The 19787-nt window shown below is 45.6% G+C and overlaps 1 pseudogene; it reads left to right on the forward strand.

Annotated features, from left to right (window-relative positions):
- Nucleotides 1-17761: 17761 nt before the first annotated feature.
- On the forward strand, nucleotides 17762-19125 carry LOC119363354 (annotated as a pseudogene).
- Nucleotides 19126-19787: the final 662 nt, after the last annotated feature.

Below are 19787 nucleotides of genomic sequence, written 5' to 3' on the forward strand. Positions count from 1 at the left end.
TATCAAGGGGATTTGTGGATAAGTATAACCTTCCAATCATAGCCCTTAAGTCACCAATGTTAGTATGTTCCCCAGGAGCGGAGTATATGGCTAGTAGGGGATGCTATCAGTTGCCACTAACCATAGGTAGACATGTTTTCCCCACAGACCCAATTGTTCTGGAGTCACAAGGATTGGATGTGATACTATGAATGGATTGGCTATCCAAGTTTGGAGGGAACATCGATTGCACCAGTAAATCAATTCTTCTCACCACCCCAGAAGGAAAGAGGATCAAGTATGTATCCCGGCATGTGCTGAGGAGGACTCGGGTGAATTCTTATCAGGAGTTGTACAAGAGGAAGTACCAGTGGTGAAGGATTACCCCGACGTATTTCCAGAAGAGTTACCAGGCATGCCACCAGATCGAGACATTGAGTTTTTGATTGAGCTATTGCCAGGCACCGGACCAATATCAAAGAGACAGTATCGGATGCCTGCAAAGGATCTGGAGGAAATTAAGATGCGGATAAAGGAGTTATTGGAGAAAGGTTACATTCGACCAAGTTCATCACCTTGGGGAGCCCCAGTGCTTCTAGTGGAGAAGAAGGATGGATCTTTGAGGATGGTTGTTGATTATCTTGCACTGAATGAGGTGACAATCAAGAACAAATACCCTCTGCTAATGATCAATGATTTGTTTGACCAGTTGCAAGGAGCTAAAGTTTTCTCCAAGATTGATCATCGATCAGGTTATACTAGTTGAAGAATCGAGAGCAAGATATACCTAAGATAGCTTTTACCACAAGGTACGGGCTATATGAGTATACCGTTATGTCATTTGGTTTGACTAATGCGCTTGCCTATTTCATGAATATGATGAACAAAGTGTTTATGGAGTTTTTGGATAAGTTCGTCGTGGTGTTCATTGATGATATATTGGTATACTCGAAGAATGAAGAAGAGCATAAGGAGCATTTGCGTTTGGTTCTTGAGAAGCTCAGGGAACATCAGTTGCATGCCAAGTTCAGCAAATGTGAGTTTTGATTCAAGGAAGTTGGATTTCTCGGACATGTTATATCCAGAGAAGGAATAGCAATAGACCCTACCAATGTTGCTTCTATTACTAAATGGTTGGCACCCACATCAGTTCGAGCGATCAGGAATTTTCTTGGACTCGCAGGCTATTACCGGAGGTTTATTGAGAATTTCTCCAAGATTGCAAAGCCCATGACGGAGTTATTGAAGTAGGACACCAAGTTTAAATGGATTGAGGAGTGTGAGGCCAGTTTTCAGGAGTTGAAGAAACATTTGGTTACAATCCCAGTGTTGATTCTCTCAGACCAATGTAAGGATTATCAAGTATATTGCGATGCTTCACGTCGAGGACTTGGAGGTGTGCTTATGCAGGAAGGAAGAGGTGTTTCATATGCGTCACGCCAGCTTCGACCTCATGAGTTGAATTATGCTACGGATGATTTGGAGTTAGCAGCCATAGTGCATGCGCTGAAGACATGGAGTCACTTTCTCATTGGAAACCATTGTGATGTATACACGGATCATAAGAGTTGGAAATACATCTTCACGCAGAAGGAGTTGAACGTCAGGCAAAGGAGATGGTTGGAGCTCATCAAGGATTATGATATGAAATTGCACTGTCATCCAGTAAAGGCCAATGTCATAGCAGATGCGTTGAGCATCAATAGTTATGTTAACACGCTCATAACCGGAGGATTACCTAAGGAGTTAGCAGATGATCTTTGAGAGCTATGCTTGGAGATAGTCCCGAGAGTTTATGTTGCAGCATTGGAAATTCAGTCCACTTTGTTGGGAAAGATAAGAGAGGCCCAGAAGACTGACAAGGAGATTGTTGAGATAAAGGAAAGGATGAGTAAAGGACAGGCTAAAGGATTTCATGAGGATGAGCACGACACCTTATGGTTTGAGGATCGCATATATGTGCCTAATGACCCTGAGATCAGGAAGTTGATTCTGCAGGAGGCCCATGATTCACCATACTCGATTCACCCAGGCAACACTAAGATGTGTCTGGATTTGAAGGAAAGTTTCTGGTGGACAGGAATGAAGAAGGATATTGCCGAGTATGTAGCAGTATGTGATGTATGTCAGAGAGTCAAGGCAGAGCATCAGAAGCTAGCACGATTGCTACAGCCATTACCGATACCCGAATGGAAGTGGGATAATCTTAGCATGGATTTTATCATCGGATTACCCAGGACTCGTTAAGGCTATGACTCTATCTGGGTTGTAGTTGATCGCTTGCCAAAAGTAGCTCATTTCATCCCAGTGAAGACAACTTATACAAGTGCTAAGTTGGCAAAGATATACATGACAGGATCGTATGTCGTCATGGAGTTCCGATGACCATTGTATAAGATAGAGGAACCCAGTTTACTTCAAAGTTTTGGAATCAGTTGCATGAAACTTTGGGTACCAGGCTAGAGTTCAGTATAGCCTTTCATCCACAGACAGATGGACAGACCGAGAGAGTCAATTAGATTCTAGAGGACATGTCGAGAGCTTGTGCGCTAGATTATGGATCTAGTTGGGATGACAATTTTCCATATGCAAAGTTCTCTTATAACAACAGTTATCAAGCCAGTTTGAAGATGGCCCCTTTTGAAGCTTTGTACGGAAGGAGGTGCAGGACACTGTTATCACGGGATGAAGTTGGAGATCGACAATTGTTTAGACCAGACTTAATCAAAGACTCTGAAGAAAAGGTTAAGTTGATTCGCGACAGACTCAAGGTAGCCCAGTCCAGGCAGAAGATTTATGCGGATACTAAACGGAAGGAGATAGTTTACGAAGTTGGAGACAGAGCCTATCTTCGTGTGTCCCCACTTCGAGGAGTGAAACATTTTGGAGTCAAGGGAAACCTAGCACCACATTTTGTGGGACCATACAGAGTTTTGGAACGCATGGGAGAAGTTGCATACAAACTGGAATTGCCAGAAGGATGTTCATGAGTTCATGATGTGTTTCACGTTTCCCAGTTGAAGAAGTGCCATGCAGAGATGGCCGATATTCCTCTACGAGATACAGTACCACTGGAAGCAATTCAGTTAGATGGTGATTTGACGTATGAAGAGAAGCCAGTCAAGATTCTCGAGTTTTCCAGTCGAGTTACTCGCAACAAGCTTATCAACTTTTGCAAATTTTAGTGGAGCCACCATACCAAGGAGGAAGCCACCTGGGAGTGAGAAGAAGATCTCCGCAGAGACCACCCAAACCTTTTTGCTGACCAACCCGAATCTCGAGGGCGAGATTCATCTTAAGGGGGATAGGTTTCTAACATCCCAATTTTCAATTTGGATGTTCTACATAGATCATCATATGCATATCATATTTATTCTTGCATTTTGTTGTGATCCTAGAAATCTTAAGCAACTCAAGGACCCAAGGAGAGAGTTGGAGGTTTCACGAAAATTCATATTTGAATTTATTTCAAATTTGAAGAAAGGATCAATTTTATTTTATTATTTTTCTCTCTAATTATTTCCAATATTAAAAATAAATGATAGAAGAAAATATGACTTCTTCAACCTAAGAGAAATATTGGATAAGGAATTTTAAAATCAAATTATTTATTTATTGGTATTTTATTTGCTATTTTATTTGAATTAGAAAAATATGGCATTTTTGAAAATTGCATCTTGGTCCAGAAAAATGTTCATCTTGTCCTAAATATTAGGTTTGGTCGGTGAAAATTGTTTCTGGAATTTTTAGTATTTTTTATATTTATTTAGGATTTTTCCTTTGCGGCAAAATTGTTTTAAAGAAAAAAAAAGAGTTTCGGACCGACTGGGCCGAAGCCCAGCTGGCCCAGCAAGCCCAGCGCGCCAACCGCCTCGTCCCCGAGCGCGGACTCCGGCCGCCGCAGGTCGCCGAGTCCGGCTAGGACTCAGCATCGTCGCCGCCCCCTCCTCCAAGCCACACCCCCCGAGGCCCTTTATAAGCCGCCCGCCCCGCCGCCTCTACCCTCGTCTCGCCCGGCCACCACAAACACCGCCGCCAGCACCGCCGCCTGCTCGCCGCCGCCGCCGCTGCTGCAGCTGCTGCACGCCGTTGCCGCTACCCCGCTGCTCGTGCCGCCCCGCATCACTGCTCCACCGCCACCAATGCCACCGCTCGTCGCCGCCGCCGTAGATCGGATCCGCCGCCGCCGACCGGTTTTTTTGTTTAACCGGTAAAACCATTGACCCGTCCCGGTTCTTTTCGGTTTATTCTTGGTTTAGTAGTTTGGATCGGTTCTTCTTAGGGTTTTTCCTAATTAACGAACGCTCGTTTGTTAATTCATTTTAACGGATGGTATTCGTTAGTTTTGTTCTGCTAACGAACGTTCGCGTCGTAGTTTTTTTCCTTTTAGTTTATTTTCGGCCAGGGACCTATCTGCGAATAGTTTTATCGCAATTTAGCCCCTGATCTGTAAACTAGCATAACTTTTTACTCGTTTATCCAGAAACCAGCGCATAAATCTTCGTATCGCTCTGTTCTTTCTAGCTAACCAACTTGAACAAGATTTTGGTACTGTAAAATTTGAGTTTAGTCCAGATTAGTAAACGATCTTGTTTCATTCGTATTTTGAGTTTCGTTTCTCCGTTTGAGTTGAATCTTTTTTGCAAATCGTAGCTAATCACATGTACGTACTGCTAAGATCTAATTGACATGATAACAATGCTGTTAGGTTTTACTTTTGTTAGTTTAAGCCATTTGCTTGTTTCATGTTTGATTTGGATCTTTTCTTGGTTTTCTCGTTGTTTCGTTTGAGTGATTGCTTATGTATGCTACTGTTTGTCTATGCCAGATTACCCGGAGTCCGAAGCTTGTTACTACGAATCTCTAGAGTTTGTAGATCGTCAGCAAGGCAAGTTACACTTTGATCATACTCTTTTATAACCAGTTTTTACTATGCATTAGTATTGCCCCTCAAATATTTGCATGAGTAGGATTGGGAACATGTGGTTTGGTTGTCGTACTTGAGGTAGGAACCTAATACCTTTTGATCACCCCGGGAATATACGTTATGCTTATTATTGCTTAGCCATGCTCGTAGACGGGGATTGGATCGTGATTTTCATATGGAAGTTTGAGAGTTATTTAGTCATGGATAACATTAAGGTGCCAACTTTAATATACATCTGGGTGGATTGGTTGAGGCACCTAGGGAACCCAGTGTTGCCTATTTTTGGAAATCCCGGAGTACCCGTGTGATTTTTCCTATGGTTTGCCACCTGGGCTAAAAGGGATCATAAGATTATTCATGCTAGAAACTTCCGTGTGCAGGCACAAGCGATTATGGGCTCTGGCATAGTTGAGTAAGTTGCGTGAGCTCTTGAAGAGGTGGACTAGCGGATGTAGGGGAAAGTAGGTGTACCGGTCCACCCGGAGTAGAGAGTTAATGCTTCAGAAAGACTATGTCTCAATCATCCGATCATGGATGCGGTCGAGTCTTATGGGGAAAAGTGTGCAAACCTCTGCAGTGTGTATAAACTAATCATGGTTAGCCATGTCCTCGGTTATGGACATCTTGAGTATCTGGTATTTGAATCTATTGATGTGTTCTCATCACTTTACTTAATGAAATTATTGGGTTAATGATGATACTTTTAATTGGGATTTGAGTTGGGGTTACCTTCTCAAATATTGGGAACTTGGGAGTAGTTAAATAAATTTATTCCATTGTTGTGGGGAAAACTAGCTTTATGCAAAATCATAAACTTACAACCTCCACTAGCCAAATATTGCATGTAGATATAGTTCTTGTGTTTCATTGCTTTACAGTGTAACTCTGCCAGCGTATTCAATGTGCTGACCTACACGGCTGCAACGTATCATGTTGCAGACTACTCAGGCGATGAATAAGGTGCGATAGGTCATTGTTTTGCACTCAGCTATGCCATTGGAGTTGATGGACTCATTTACCTTCGAAGCTTCCGCAGTTATTTAGTTTAGATGACCTTCAGCCATGATATTTTTGTGTAATCAAACTCTTTATGAGGACTCGATGTAATAAGTGCGTGATTGAAACTCTGTTATAATTCCTCGAGTATTGTGCATGTCAGCATTACCGATCCAGGGATGACACTGATGCACAGAGACTTGGTCGTTTGAGGTCGGGCCGCTACAATTTCATAATAAATATTTTCAGTTGGTTCAGTAGGTTGAGGTGCAACTTCTTGCTCTACAAGGTGAAGATACCCCGAGCAAGCCCCTCAAAGGTTTAGTTTCCATAGTGACAAGTAATAGTAAATTTCAGCACACTATATAATTTTTCCCTTACCAAATTCCACTCACCAAAGGCGCTTCACTCCCCGGCAAATGGCGCCAGAAAAGAGTCTTGATGACCCACAAGTATAGGGATCTATCATAGTCCTTTCAATAAGTAAGAGTGTCGAGCCTAACGAGGATCAGAAGGAAATGACTAGCGGTTTTTAGCAAGGTATTCTCTGCAAGCACTAAAATTATCGGTGACAGATAGTTTTGTGTTAAGATAATTCGTAACGGGTAACAAGTAACAAGTGTAACTAATGTGCAGCAAGGTGGCCCAATCCTTTTTATAGTAAAGGACAAGCCTGGACAAACTCTTATATAAAGCAAAGCGCTCCCAAGGACACATGGGAATTATTGTCAAGCTAGTTTTCATCATGCTCATATGATTCACGTTCATTACTTTGATAATTTGATGTGGGTGGACCAGTGCTTGGGTGTCGTCCTTATTAGTACAAGAATCCCACTTATGATTAACCCCTCTCACAAGCATTCGCAACTACAAAAGAAGAACTAAGATAAATCTTACCATAGCATGAAACATGTGGATCCAAATCAGCCCGTTACGAAGCAACACATAAACTAGGGTTTAAGCTTCTGTCACTCTAGCAACCGATCATCTACTTATTACTTCCCAATGCCTTCCCTTAGGCACAAATCATGGTGAAGTGAAATGTAGTCGACGTTCAAATAACACCACTAGAGGAAAGACAACATACATCTCATCAAAATATCGAAAGAATACCAAATTCACATGATTACTTATAACAAGACTTCTCCCATGTCCTCAGGAACAAACATAACTACTCACACAGCATGTTCATGTTCATATTCAGAGGAGTAATAATTATCATTAAGGCTCTGAACATATGATCTTCCTGTTGGAGATATGCCCTAGAGGCAAGCATGTATGATGATATTTCCTATGTGTTTATGAATAAAGATAGTCCTTGGACATTATCAAAGATGCGTATCAGCAAGTACTTGACTTGTTTATGGGACTATGCATTGTATGATGACTATCCTAAAAGGTCCCTAGTCGAAAGGGCTGTGTGGACGCGCAGCCGACTAGACTAGCATATGGCACGGTCGATGGCTTGGTCTCACTAGACATGGAGCATTGGATGCTAACCAGATAATATGGACTTGGAAAGGTCTGGTCGGATTCGACGTAGTCGGATCCAAGTCGAGATAAGGTCCGAGTCGGACAGACCCAACTATGAGACAAAGCGATATGTCATCTGTGAGTCTCTAGTACAACATACGTTCTATGTCCTAAGACCTGAGCTGACGCATGTACTCGGGATGGTGACAGACTTGCTTTGGGCCGACCAAACGCTACTCCATGACTGCGTAGTTACAAAGGGAGGTTTTGGGCTTGTCCAGACCCATGCTGCGAGACGTGGTCGAGCAAGATGGTATTTGCCCCTCCAATCAGGAGAGATATACTCTGGGCCCCTCGTGTGATCCGACCAAGAGAAGCATGGCCATGCGACAAGGATTATGAGATAATCCGGATTGTGGTCGGCATCACTGGAACGAGAAAGAGGTCAGGCTAGCACAAGGATGACAGTCTCGCCTTGAGCCCGACAACATATATCGTGCGGCAAAGGGAACAGAAGTGTGACACGTTGTACATCTTCGCCAAACCAGCTTCATAGTCTGCTTGGTGGTCGGCACGCCTTGCTAGAGGCCACTACCAACCATGCAGGTCAGAGGTGATCTGAACTATGAACAGGCCAACTTGAACCTAAGGGGTCGCGCGCTTAAGGGAAGGAACCTACGAGGTCGGTTCGTAGGACACTGGTCGGATGTGATCCGAACTGGACTAGGAACGTGACCGAGTAGACTTTGGGCTTTAGGGTCCGTGTGAGGCCCAAGTGTTGAGCCTGCGACGGACGCCTATATAAAGTGTAGGTGCGGCACACTCATGCGACTGATCGCTTCGGCACTGTCACTAGGGTTTGCATGTGTTGCGAATAGCCACCTCCACTCGTCGCCGACTGTGTGATCGGACCTAGCAGTCCGCCGCATGGTGTTCCTCCTGCACGCGCGGATACCGTTAGAGGTGGTGCACTTGCGCTGCTCCGGCGAACTTGTACGTAGGATCGGACGACCGGTTGTTCGAGGGACATCGGACGAGGAGGAGACGATCCACGCGGACGCGCTGCCCCAACTCTTCTTCCGCTGCACGACACTGCGCGTCTAGTGGTAACGAACTGTGATCCATCTCCCGTAGCATGTTCTGCGCGTAGGAAAATTTTAATTTGCAGTCGATGCACCCTACCGTAGAACCCAACACTTCCACCAAATGAACCAACTAGCATCAACTACAAGGAGTAATCAACACTACTAGCAACCCACATGTATGAGGTTTTGAGACAAAGATCGGATAGAAGAGATGAACTAGGGTTTGAGAGGAGATGGTGTCGGTGAAGATGTTTATGGAGATTGAACCCCTCTCAATGAGTGGATCGTTGATGATGACGATGGCTCCAATTTCTCCCTCCGGGAGGGAAGTTTCCCCGGCAGAATAGCTCCACCGGAGCCCTAGATTGCTTCTGCCCAGGTTCCACCTCAAGACGGTGGCACTTCGTCCCGAAAGCTTCCTTATGATTTTTTTCAGGTCAAAAGACACCATATAGCAGAAGATGGGCACCGGAGACCTAACAGGGGGCCCACAAGCCCTATGCGCGCGCCTAGGGGGGTAGGGCGCGCCCCCTAGGCTTGTGGCCACCTGGTGGGTCCCCTCTCATATTTTCTTCGTGCAATATTTTTTATATATCCAAAATAATTCTTCGTCAATTTTCAGGACTTTTGGAGTTGTGCAGAATAGGTCTATCAGATTTGCTCCTTTTCGGTCCAGAATTCCAGCTGTCGGCATTATCCCTCTTCATGTAAACCTTGTAAAATAAGAGAGAAAAGGCATAAGTATTGTACCAAAATATGTCATAACAACCCATAATGCAATAAATATCAATATAAAAGCATGATGCAAAATGGACGTATCAGGCGGCCGATAGACGTGCGACCAAGGCGGACTCGATCCAGAGGAGGAGAGCAGCGGCGACTCAAGTGGCTCTTTCGCGGGCGACAGAGGAGATCCAGTGGGCGGGCGGATAGGCGGCAGGAGGCGCGTGGGCAGCAGAGGTCTAGCGGGCGGGTGCGGTGAAGCAGCAACGGACAGCCATGGGGAAGGAGCAGTGGCTGCCGACAGGGAAGAAGACTATCACAGTCGGGAGTACCGGCGGACGTGAGATGGATCGGATGACATTGCGCGTGTGAAAAAAAGACCTAATGCTCTAATACTATGTTAAGAATAGCAACTTGTATTACTAGGAGGCCAAAGCCACCATATATGTGGTGTACATGAGAATGCCAAAAGGCAAGAATACAAAAGGCCAAAGGCCATCATCAATATAACTCTAACAGGGATGACTTCAAGAGCAAAGATCTCTTGCAGGAAGAAGTTATATGGAATGAAATGATCACATGTTTGAAGATTACAAATCGAGATACAAGATTTGGTATTAACCAGTAGAGGATGGAACAAGTTGAAGTTTCCTACAATGGAGTCCCATACGAAACCAAATACAAATCAAACCCAATACCATAGAACAAAAATTTGTCATACGTCCATATGCATGTTGTTAGACTTGGCCCTTTAACTCCTCTGGACCATCAATGAACCTGCATGCATAAGAACAAGTGCAAAGGTGAAGGCTTTTGAGAGTCTTCCCATAGAGGTGAGGAAGTTGTTCGGCACAAAGAAGGGATGTCATCACTGTGTCATAGAGGCATGGATTGTATGGCTACCATACCCTTCTAGCATGATTCATCGATCAAAATAGTTGAGCGAAAGGTCATGTTGTGATAACCCTGTTGGCACACCTAGGAGATGTTCTTAATGCATATGGCAACAAGGATGAATCATATCTTGTGGGTTGATATGTATAACCCTTGTCGAAAGTTATATACTCGAGCAATTCGGAAGACGTTGGTTGAGGAATTTGGAGATGGTGGAAATTATTCTTGCTTGTTGTGGACATCATAAGACAATTATCATGCTAATATATCTATCATGGTATTTACAAAATGCAGATTTACTTGGTTTCAAAACAAGTAGGACTATCACACTCACACAAATCCAGCTTTGCGCAAAATGTTGAAACATATCATAGAGCCCCTTCCTTTGTACTAAGCCTTGTATGCATATTCTAATATACTCTTTTTGGGGTTGCTTACGAGTACATCCAAATGTACTCACCGGATAATATAGTCCGTGGCTATTAACTTGGCCAGGCATGGAGGAGCTAAATGTGGAAGATGGATTGGATGACGCCCTTGAGAACTAGCACGCTCCCGATCATAATGCATGTAGCGTGTAGGGTTAAGGCATGATAGCATGGGCCCAAGTTATCATTGGAGTTTCCTATGCAGTTTCATTTGAAGTTTCGCCATGTGACATAATGTAAGACTTGACCCGTATGGGCATATTTATGCAAGTTTTACCCAAAATTAGTGGCTTCGGTTAGCTAGATCGGGACCCCCACATCAATGATCCCCATCGGTGAGTCCATACTATCGGGTTAGCAGTTATATGCCCATGGCTTGTGAAACTTAGTCATCAGCCGAATCATACACTAGTCAAAGGATATTTGTTCGCATAACCTTATCAACTAGGGACCATTAGAACAATCATCATACAATATATAGTCTCACAAGTAAGTCATGTACTTATTCAGTGGTGATGTTCAAGAATAATAAAAATAATTCATGAATACATAGGAAAATAACATCATCATGTGCACTACAAAATTTGCTCTATTTTGCGACGTTTCACTTCTATCACGTAAAACCAATTTTCGTCAAGGAAAATGCCATGGTGAAGTTTTCCGGCCGTCACGACCACCGTCACTGAAGTGTCATCATAAAAAATAATATCATGACGATACCACTTCCTCTATCACGCAAGATCATATCTTAGGTGACGAACCCAAAATTGCCGCTGATGGACGTTTTAGGTGATGGCCCACAATGTCACCTCTGACAAGCCAATTTGTCGCCTAAGATAGTTTTTGGTGACAATAATCCACCACCAGTAATCGGTCCGCGGGTTTGACCGGTCAAAGATTTTGACAAGTGGGGCCGGCAGTTGCTGGAGTGGTTGCTTCCATGTGGGTTTGCCTTGGGTTTTATCGTCGACAGTCCCGTTAGTAATAAGTCGGGCGTCAATTTTGACCGGTGAACGTTGTTGACATATGGGCCCAGAAGATGCTAACGTGGCTGCCTACATGTGGTACCAGGAATTCTGTTTTCTGTGACGATGTGTCGTTTGAATGGTCAATGATTCTGATATGTGGGCCCATTGTAGTGCTGAAGTGGATTCTGGCAAGCGGGTCCATATGTGGGTGATGTGGCATCTTACTTGTGGGTCCATACACTTGTGACGGTGTTCATGACCGTCATAGTATTTAGGCACGGTCACGTGGTATTATATTGCAATTGGCGAGCATATTTAATACAATATTGATTTTTTTAAATAATTTTAATATGAATTTGTGCAAAATTTGAATTTCCATCCAAATTCAGCACTCGTTGCTTTTAATAAACTGCAAACTTGACAATTGTCAAATAGGCAATCTGAGAAATTACAATAACCAACCATGGGCAGAGAGGCAACATAAAAAGTAGACACATATGACTTAGTTTCATTGCTCACATGTCAAAGGATCCTGGCGACGCAATCCGGGCGATGAACTTTAGCATTCCATCAATATCATCAAGCCTCTTGTCGAGAGTTGAGGCACTTCCTTCGCATTCTTGATGAGTTCAGGTTCTTCTTATTTCTCTATAGAGGCAGTGTTCATTGATTCAAAACAGTTATGTATATATAACATGCCCAATTTTAGCTTGTTGCTCTAGCAGGGCCTTCTTGACAACTTCTAGTACTTTTTGGTGCTCTACAAGGGTAATTTTCATAGATTCTTGGCCATGCCGTGTATCTGGCACTATATGCTTCACAACTTCATGTTCTAGCTCATGCTCTGCAGGGCCTTCGCCACAACTTGAAGTTTTAGCTACTTCCATGCCAGGGCCTTCTTCCTAGCATCCTCCTTCATGTTGGTTTACCATGGCGTGCTCGATGGCTTCTGGTTGTTCCTGCTGCACTGCTAGGGCATTTATGACTGCATCAGATTGTTGTTTCTGGGGCCAAACACTTGCAATAATGTCATCATTTGAGAATCCTAACTTTTCCTATAGAGAAAAGTTATAGAGGTTACATGATATTGAATAATTCCAAATAGTAGATGCATCTACCATAGTATATAGTGGTAGGGTGAACAAAGACAACCTTACTAATCAAGGAAGAGTTTACAGAAAAGAGTTGATATGTCTCCAATGTATCTACAATTTTTAATTGTTCCATGCTGTTATATTATCATTCTTGGATGTTTTACAATCATTTTATAGCAACTTTATATCATTTTTTGGGACTACCTATTGACATAATGCCCAGTGCCAGTTGATGTTTTTTGCTTGTTTTTTACTTCATAGAATATCTCTATCAAATGGAGTCCAAACGCAACAAAACTTTTCGGAGATTTTTTGGACCAGAAGACACCTTGGGGCCAAGAAAGCACCTGGAAGGAGGCCCATGGGGACCACAAGACACCAGGGCGCGCCAGGAGGCCCAGGCGCGCCCTGTTGGGTTGTGGGGCCCACAGGGGTCTCCTCCACCGCCTCTCAGCTCTATAAATATCCAAATATTCCAGAAACACTAGGCGAGTCGACGAAACACAATTCCAGCCGTCGCAAGTTCCAAAACCACAAGATCCAATCTAACACCATCACAGAGGGGTTCATCATCCTCATTGGTGCCTCTCTGATGATGCGTGAGTAGTCCACCATAGACCTATGGGTCAGTAGGCAGTAGCTAGATGGCTACTTCTCTCTTTTTGATTCTCAATACAATGATATCTTGGAGATCTATTTGATGTAAACCTTTTTGCGGTGTGTTTGTTGGGATCCGATGAACTGAGTTTATGATCAGATCTATATCCATGAATATTATTTGAGTCTTCTTTGATCTCTTATATGCATGATTATTTATAGCCTCATATTTCTTCTTCGAATCTTTGCTTTAGTTAGGCCAACTAGATCGATTTTTCTTGCCATGGGAAGCGGTGCTTTGTGATCGGGTTCGATCTTGCGGTGTCCTCTGCCAGTGACAGAAGGGACAGCGAGGCATGCATGTATCGTTTCCATTAAGGATAACAAGATGGGGTCTATTCCTACATGAATAGATCTTGTCTACATCATGTCATCATTCTTATTGCGTTACTCCGTTTCTCCATGAACTTAATACACTAGATGCATACTTTTTTTTGCATGGTAATACGTGTCTCATTTATATAGAATAAAGATCAAGTTACAAGGCCCGTAAGCACCGACCATACATGACTGAAAAGATAGGAAAATCCTATGCAAAATACCAGCGCCTGTCCCTTTCCTTCGACACCACCGAAGCGGCGACCAAAAGGTAAGAAGACAGATCACCTCTTCGCCCAAGCTCGATGCGGCTCCATCGCTGATCAGCAGCTTTACGGACCTCCAAAGTAGTTTGCCAAAAGCAAAACCATAGCCGTTGAAAGAATCAGACCGGGGCAACATGTCCCCGGACACGCCATCGAACTTCTGAACTGACACCCTCGCATGATGACGACGTCGGAGAAGGAAACCAGAACTGCCCGCCTTCGACCACAGACCCAACACAAGATACTCCATCTTCCAGCGTCACTTGCGTAGACAACCGCCTGCGCGTACTCCTGAACGGCAAAACCTCCCTGCTCCACCATGACGTCGGAGACAACGCCACAGCAATGGGGACAGAGCAGAAGGAGAGACACACCTGATGGAGTCGCCGCCGCCGCCTCGCCAACACCATCCATGAACCCTAACGCTGTCGATCTGAGGGATCGACAGAGACACGATGCCATCAACTCCGAGACGCCGCCATGAAAGACACCGCCGGTGTGGGAGTGGGGTTGAGGCAGATTTATTCGTCCGGACGCCGCTCCCACCACCCTTCAACTGCGGTATAGGTAGAAGGAGCTGGTACGGAAAAACCTTCTGTATAAAGTTCGAAATGATGAATTGAGGTAGAGTAGACCGATGATCCGGTAGTCATTTGGCCGGCTATGGAAAGAAAAAGCTTGCATCTGCTCCCCCTAAACTATAACGGGTCCCATCTCTCTCCAAACCTAACGTGGTAGTTTCCCATCATAAGGCTTTCCATCTATAGATTGAGCCATTACCCACCAAGGATCCCATTCGTTCAGAACTCAGTCGACTGCTTCTATAGATAAGGCGGAACGTCCTTAGTTCAGCATTATAGCACATAGTCTCCGACGCTACTACAGCGCTTCGCTAACTCGAAGTGCCTCGCTATGAGAATGACGCGTCGCTAACGCTCGGCTAAGTCGTCGAACCCTCGCGCTGACCATTCGCTTTCTCAGTAGCGAAAGCGCTTCTCTTTGCCCCTTAACTTCATAAAGTATTTGGAAAGAAAAGAAAGAGATTCTTGGTTTTATTGCTCCCGCTTCCTCATCTGCGCTCGTCAAGCCAACTTTGCTTTTTGGGAGGCGAAAGAGGGGTTGAAGCGGACATGTCGAAATGACAGCATCGAAGATATCTATATACACAGGAACGCTTATTCCGGACTGCGTTCCGGAAAAAGTAGCCTACTTGACAGAAAGGGCGGGCACTCTCGGCGCGGAGGTAGGCACTCTCGTCTTTCAACCCCACCGTCACTTTGAATTTAGTGGGGCATTGTTTACTTACATCCTCTACGAGTTGCAAGTGAATGGGGCCGGTGCATGGTGAACGGAAGGGTTCATCAAGCCATTTCTCGCCTTAACCCCTAAACTAAATAGGAAGAGGGGTACTTGACTAATAGGGGGCAATTGCATTGCACCTGACTGTGAGGGACCTCTTGATACCTTATGTTCACTTCCTAACTAGTAGCCGGTTTCCTGTCGCGGAAGCCTTTTCCCAGTGCGCGGAGCCCCGATGAGGAAGGTGTTAGTGCTTTCTCATGGGGTCAATAATGCTAATCCCTCTTTTTGTGCCGGGAAGAAGATAAGAAAAGGCGAAGCTTTCTTTTGGTTTCCCAACATGTTGCTTCTAAAGGCTGCCCTCTCTCGGCTGGATTTTGGTCCAGCCTACTGCGAGGATCCCGTATCCCGTACATCGTCTTTCTCCCTCCTGGGTTCCCGTGGTTCCTATTCCGCCGCGTTTCCCGGTCCTTTTCTTTTAGTGCTTCGACCCGAAGCGATAGCTTGACGCGTTTTCCGTGGATAAGATGGCAGCGCTCCAGCTCACTAAAGAATGGGACGGCAGTGGTCCGCCGGCAAGCTCGTTCTGATCCTGGACGCAGTACATTGGAATCCTGAAGCACCACCACGAACGCTACCGCGCGTGCGCCTGCGGTGCGGTAAGGCACCACCCTGTTGTGCCAGCAACCAACTCCGGCGTGTCAGCTTAGTTATCCTCATCAAGCCACAACCTTGATGTCTAGCTTCCCAACTGGTAGACGGTTCCCTTTCCCCCGGATCAATGAAGAAGGGAGAAGTCAGTTGATTCCTCCGAAGAACCGGAAGCGAAGCGCTATGCCGGGGCGAGGGGACGGGAAAAGAAACTACTCCGAAGAAAGATATTGGGGTTCCCAATGCTTCTCCACGCCCAACAAGATGCGCCAACCTCGGGATGCTTTACTCCTAACCCCATGGCGGTTCCGAGACGGAGCTTAACCTGAGTCTCGGTTAAGAACGGCGATGATCTACGTTTCACACGGCGCACGATTCCATGGATAGTTTCATTCGAGATCGTGATGGAGGACATAGCTTACGATCATCGGCTTTGATCATGCCACTAGGCATTTGATTAGGACATTGCACAATGATCCGAACACTTTGTCGCATCTCTTCAATACGGATACAGTAATGATCATAGCGATCTCCTCTGGTACCTACTGGTACGTCAAGATCCGATTGGTCATGAACATCGTAAGGTGCTGCTCTTCGCGAATCCCAGCATACCCCAGGTTGGGATGGGTAGGCCCACCACTTCACTTTTGCACTTTCACTTAGGCCCGGGCCAAGTCAGTGGGGGGACCCTGTCGGGCTCCTTCCCCCCCAAAACAAACTGTACGTGGGAGTTTCCCTTCATACGGCTTGAATCATTCTCAGATGCCCCGAGAGGCATCTTTCCTTATGATCTGGTGGTTCACACGCGCGCAAACGAGCACCGGCCGCAACAGCAAGGAACTATGACCAATAGAGTCATACACAGAGCGTCATACTTCTTTATCTTGTGATGGTTGAGGAGTTTCTTTCTCAGAGGGTGCGGGACGCTTGCGGAGTCCGTGCCTTCCGTACCACCACAGGTCGTTCTTGGGCAGATCCCGCTCCTAAACATAAGGGAGGGATAGGGGGAAAGGGGCCCTAAAAATAATATAAATAGGGTTGTAGAAAGACCACTTTCATTCGACGTTCCGGGGCACCCGATTCGATCGACGAATTATGCGAGCTGATCCGCTTTGATCCAGGAGAAAGCCCAGTCAGCCACCTTTTCGGTGCAGGTCACGTGACCTACAGCTCGGCCTTCGCTTTTTGAGACTTCCTCTACCCACATCTCTATGTGCCCGCAGCACTTTCATATGGAGAAAGATGGGCTTACCATGTTCCATCAATAGCACCTAACCTATGCCGATTTTGGCGGACCGTGCTCCACCCCGGTGAACTCATGCGGTTCCGACGTGCCCAGAGGCCAGAGGCGAATCCGTTCACGGTCCGTAGGACCAACACCATTCGAAGGTTGATGGCCCGCCCCGCCTAGAATAGGAATCTTTGACTGGGCTTACACACATTCGCTCACTTACGCTGTCCCCCCTCAGCTCACCCTAGCCCCGGGTACGTCATCTCCAAGGCTTCACACAAAATCTTCACTGACAACATATGCATGCTTTTGTAGGGTCAGGCGGAACCGTTGTTGCCTGATGGGAACTTCCCCCATATTGCTATCAATGTCTTCATGTCGCACGACCTCTTAACATTACACCACTGAATCCCCAATCCTTTGCTTGCTGTGCAGTGACAGTACCAATATCCACTAATCGTTGTTTCCAGATACGGTTGCCGGTTGACATCTCTTCTAATTCGTCGATACGAGAAGCAAATTGTTGTGCCACTCCACCAGGTCGTATGAAACTAGCATGCATCCTGGCTCCCGGGACTCTTTCATAGAATTCCAACAATTTCTCCCGCTCCTCAAAAGCCCAAAGGAACGGAGTTGATGCTCCCACATCCATAGCATGAGTAGTTGAAGCAAGTGAATGATTTGAAATTCGAGTTATTTCACAGAATAACACTCTTATATATTGAGCTCATAATGGTACCTCACAATTCAAAAGTCTCTCTACGGCTGAAGAATGAGCGTGTTCTTGGGCCATCGTAGAAACATAGATAGGGGCAACGACGAAACGAACAACGAAACTTTACGACAGCTTTTTCGTACATGTTCACTTGCATCACATACACAAGTGCTCTCTGAACCGTGCAATTAGGTCACCCATAACACGGCTCTCCCACTGGAGTTACCTTAGCCCCGGGCCATGCTATTCCATGATATTGGAAAAAGTTGACTAATTATTATCATCGTCTTGAAAGCTGGGCGCCTTTTGAATATGAGTGGGGCTCCTAGTCTAGGCGGCGCCTTCGTGGAGCCAAACCGAAGGAAGAGCAAAAGGGTGAGGCCACACCCGGCTTCAAATAGGAGGGGGGCTTAGCTCTGGATCCCGCCTGCTTGCAGAAATGAATGGATCAGAAAGGGGGCTGGGTTCTATTTCCGGGCCGGGCAGGAGGTGAAGGCCAGAAGAAGAAGAGAAGTGCGCCTTCCCGGTAAGGAAGAGGATAAAAAGGTGTTGTCATCTATCTTGACCTGTTTCCCGAGGCGTTGGAAATGAAGACTGACTCAGAGAATCACTAGCGTGCTTTCTCTCCCCCATCATTTCGCCAACAAAGAAGTCATCCTTGACTTGACTATTGACCATTCCATCCCTACCGAGCCGCCTCTTCGAAGTATTTACCTCTGCCTTTCTTTTTTGAGAACATACCCTTCAAATCAAAAAGAAAAAAAGAAAGAAAAGTTCCTCGTCTGTGATTTAATCGGCCCTAAGGGAGTTTACTCGACCCATTCTCCAGTCTCCCGCACTGCTCAAGTGTGCGACTCCGTATGAGGACCTCCTTCCCTTTTGCTCTTCCCACTCTCCGTTCACACGGTTATCAAAGCGGAGGAAGGGCGGGCAGCAGGTACCATGAGCCCTCTATCCCACACATCTATCAAGAAGCAAGTGTAGTTCACCGGTTCCACCGAATGCTCCTATCTCTCGGCAAAGATCGTGTGAGTGTGCAGTTATGCTTCGGATGCTTCGCCATGGAATAGATCGATTCAGTTCGCCTTCTTTTCCGGTGCACTCGCTTTGTATCTCCGACACACAAGGAAGGACGCGGTGGGAAGAAAGCTGCCCTAGCCTCTGTCTGGTCGATCATTCCGCTGGCATCTTGCATTCACGCCTCCGTTTGACTGCCGCTCGGGAATGTAGTTGTAGATACGTGAGTCTTAGTGGGTCGTTGGCTCCACCTCTTATCTCCTTCTACGACATGCTGTAGTCGTCGCCATATTCAATATGTCACTTAGTCATATCTGCCTCGCAGTGGGTCAGCACCTCCGAAAGAAAGGGAGGGAGGACTTCATTCAGTGACTCCGCGATCGCCCTCTAAACGATCAAAATAAGGTAAAGCTTGAAGATAAGTTTTGTACTCAATTAATTTCTCAGTCCCTCTAGTCGGGTGGGCGCCGGCCGGCCGGATCCCCCTGAAAACCGTACGTGCAGGTCTCCCCACATGCGGCTCACGCCATTTGAGGTGGCCCAGCCCAGCATTCATTCTAAAATCCTGTAGTGAAATTGAGACTGCTCGACCTCGGAAGCAAATTGATCACTACACAGGAAACAGCTATATGAAAAACTTGCTTGCTTCTTCGAATCTCGAAATAACAGAACATATAGAAAGTGTTTTTGTGATTTTTCCATTCTCTTCGGGGAACCTATAGAAAGATTATCAGACGGCTTTCATGATATTATGCTTCCTTGCCCGTGTGGAACATGTGTGAGCATTATGTTTTTCCAACAAGTGATCCGACTGGAAGAAGTGTTATATGAGGACTACGAGATCAAATAGAGAATCTGTCTCTCCATTCCTCGCGAGCCACTTATTTCTCCGAAATCAGATATCAGAGTGATTTTCCTCCTTTTTCCCAAATAGTCGACGGTCTTACACCATTGGGATACTTCGGATAAACTGGAGTACATATATGAGAGACCGGTGCTAAAACCTTTTCTCGAGATATCTTCCAGATTCTTAGGGTCCTTGCTCCGGATCTCGCCCCCCCCCCCC

The sequence above is a fragment of the Triticum dicoccoides genome, chromosome 2B (assembly GCF_002162155.2).
Source record: "Triticum dicoccoides isolate Atlit2015 ecotype Zavitan chromosome 2B, WEW_v2.0, whole genome shotgun sequence".
Taxonomy (NCBI): domain Eukaryota; kingdom Viridiplantae; phylum Streptophyta; class Magnoliopsida; order Poales; family Poaceae; genus Triticum; species Triticum dicoccoides.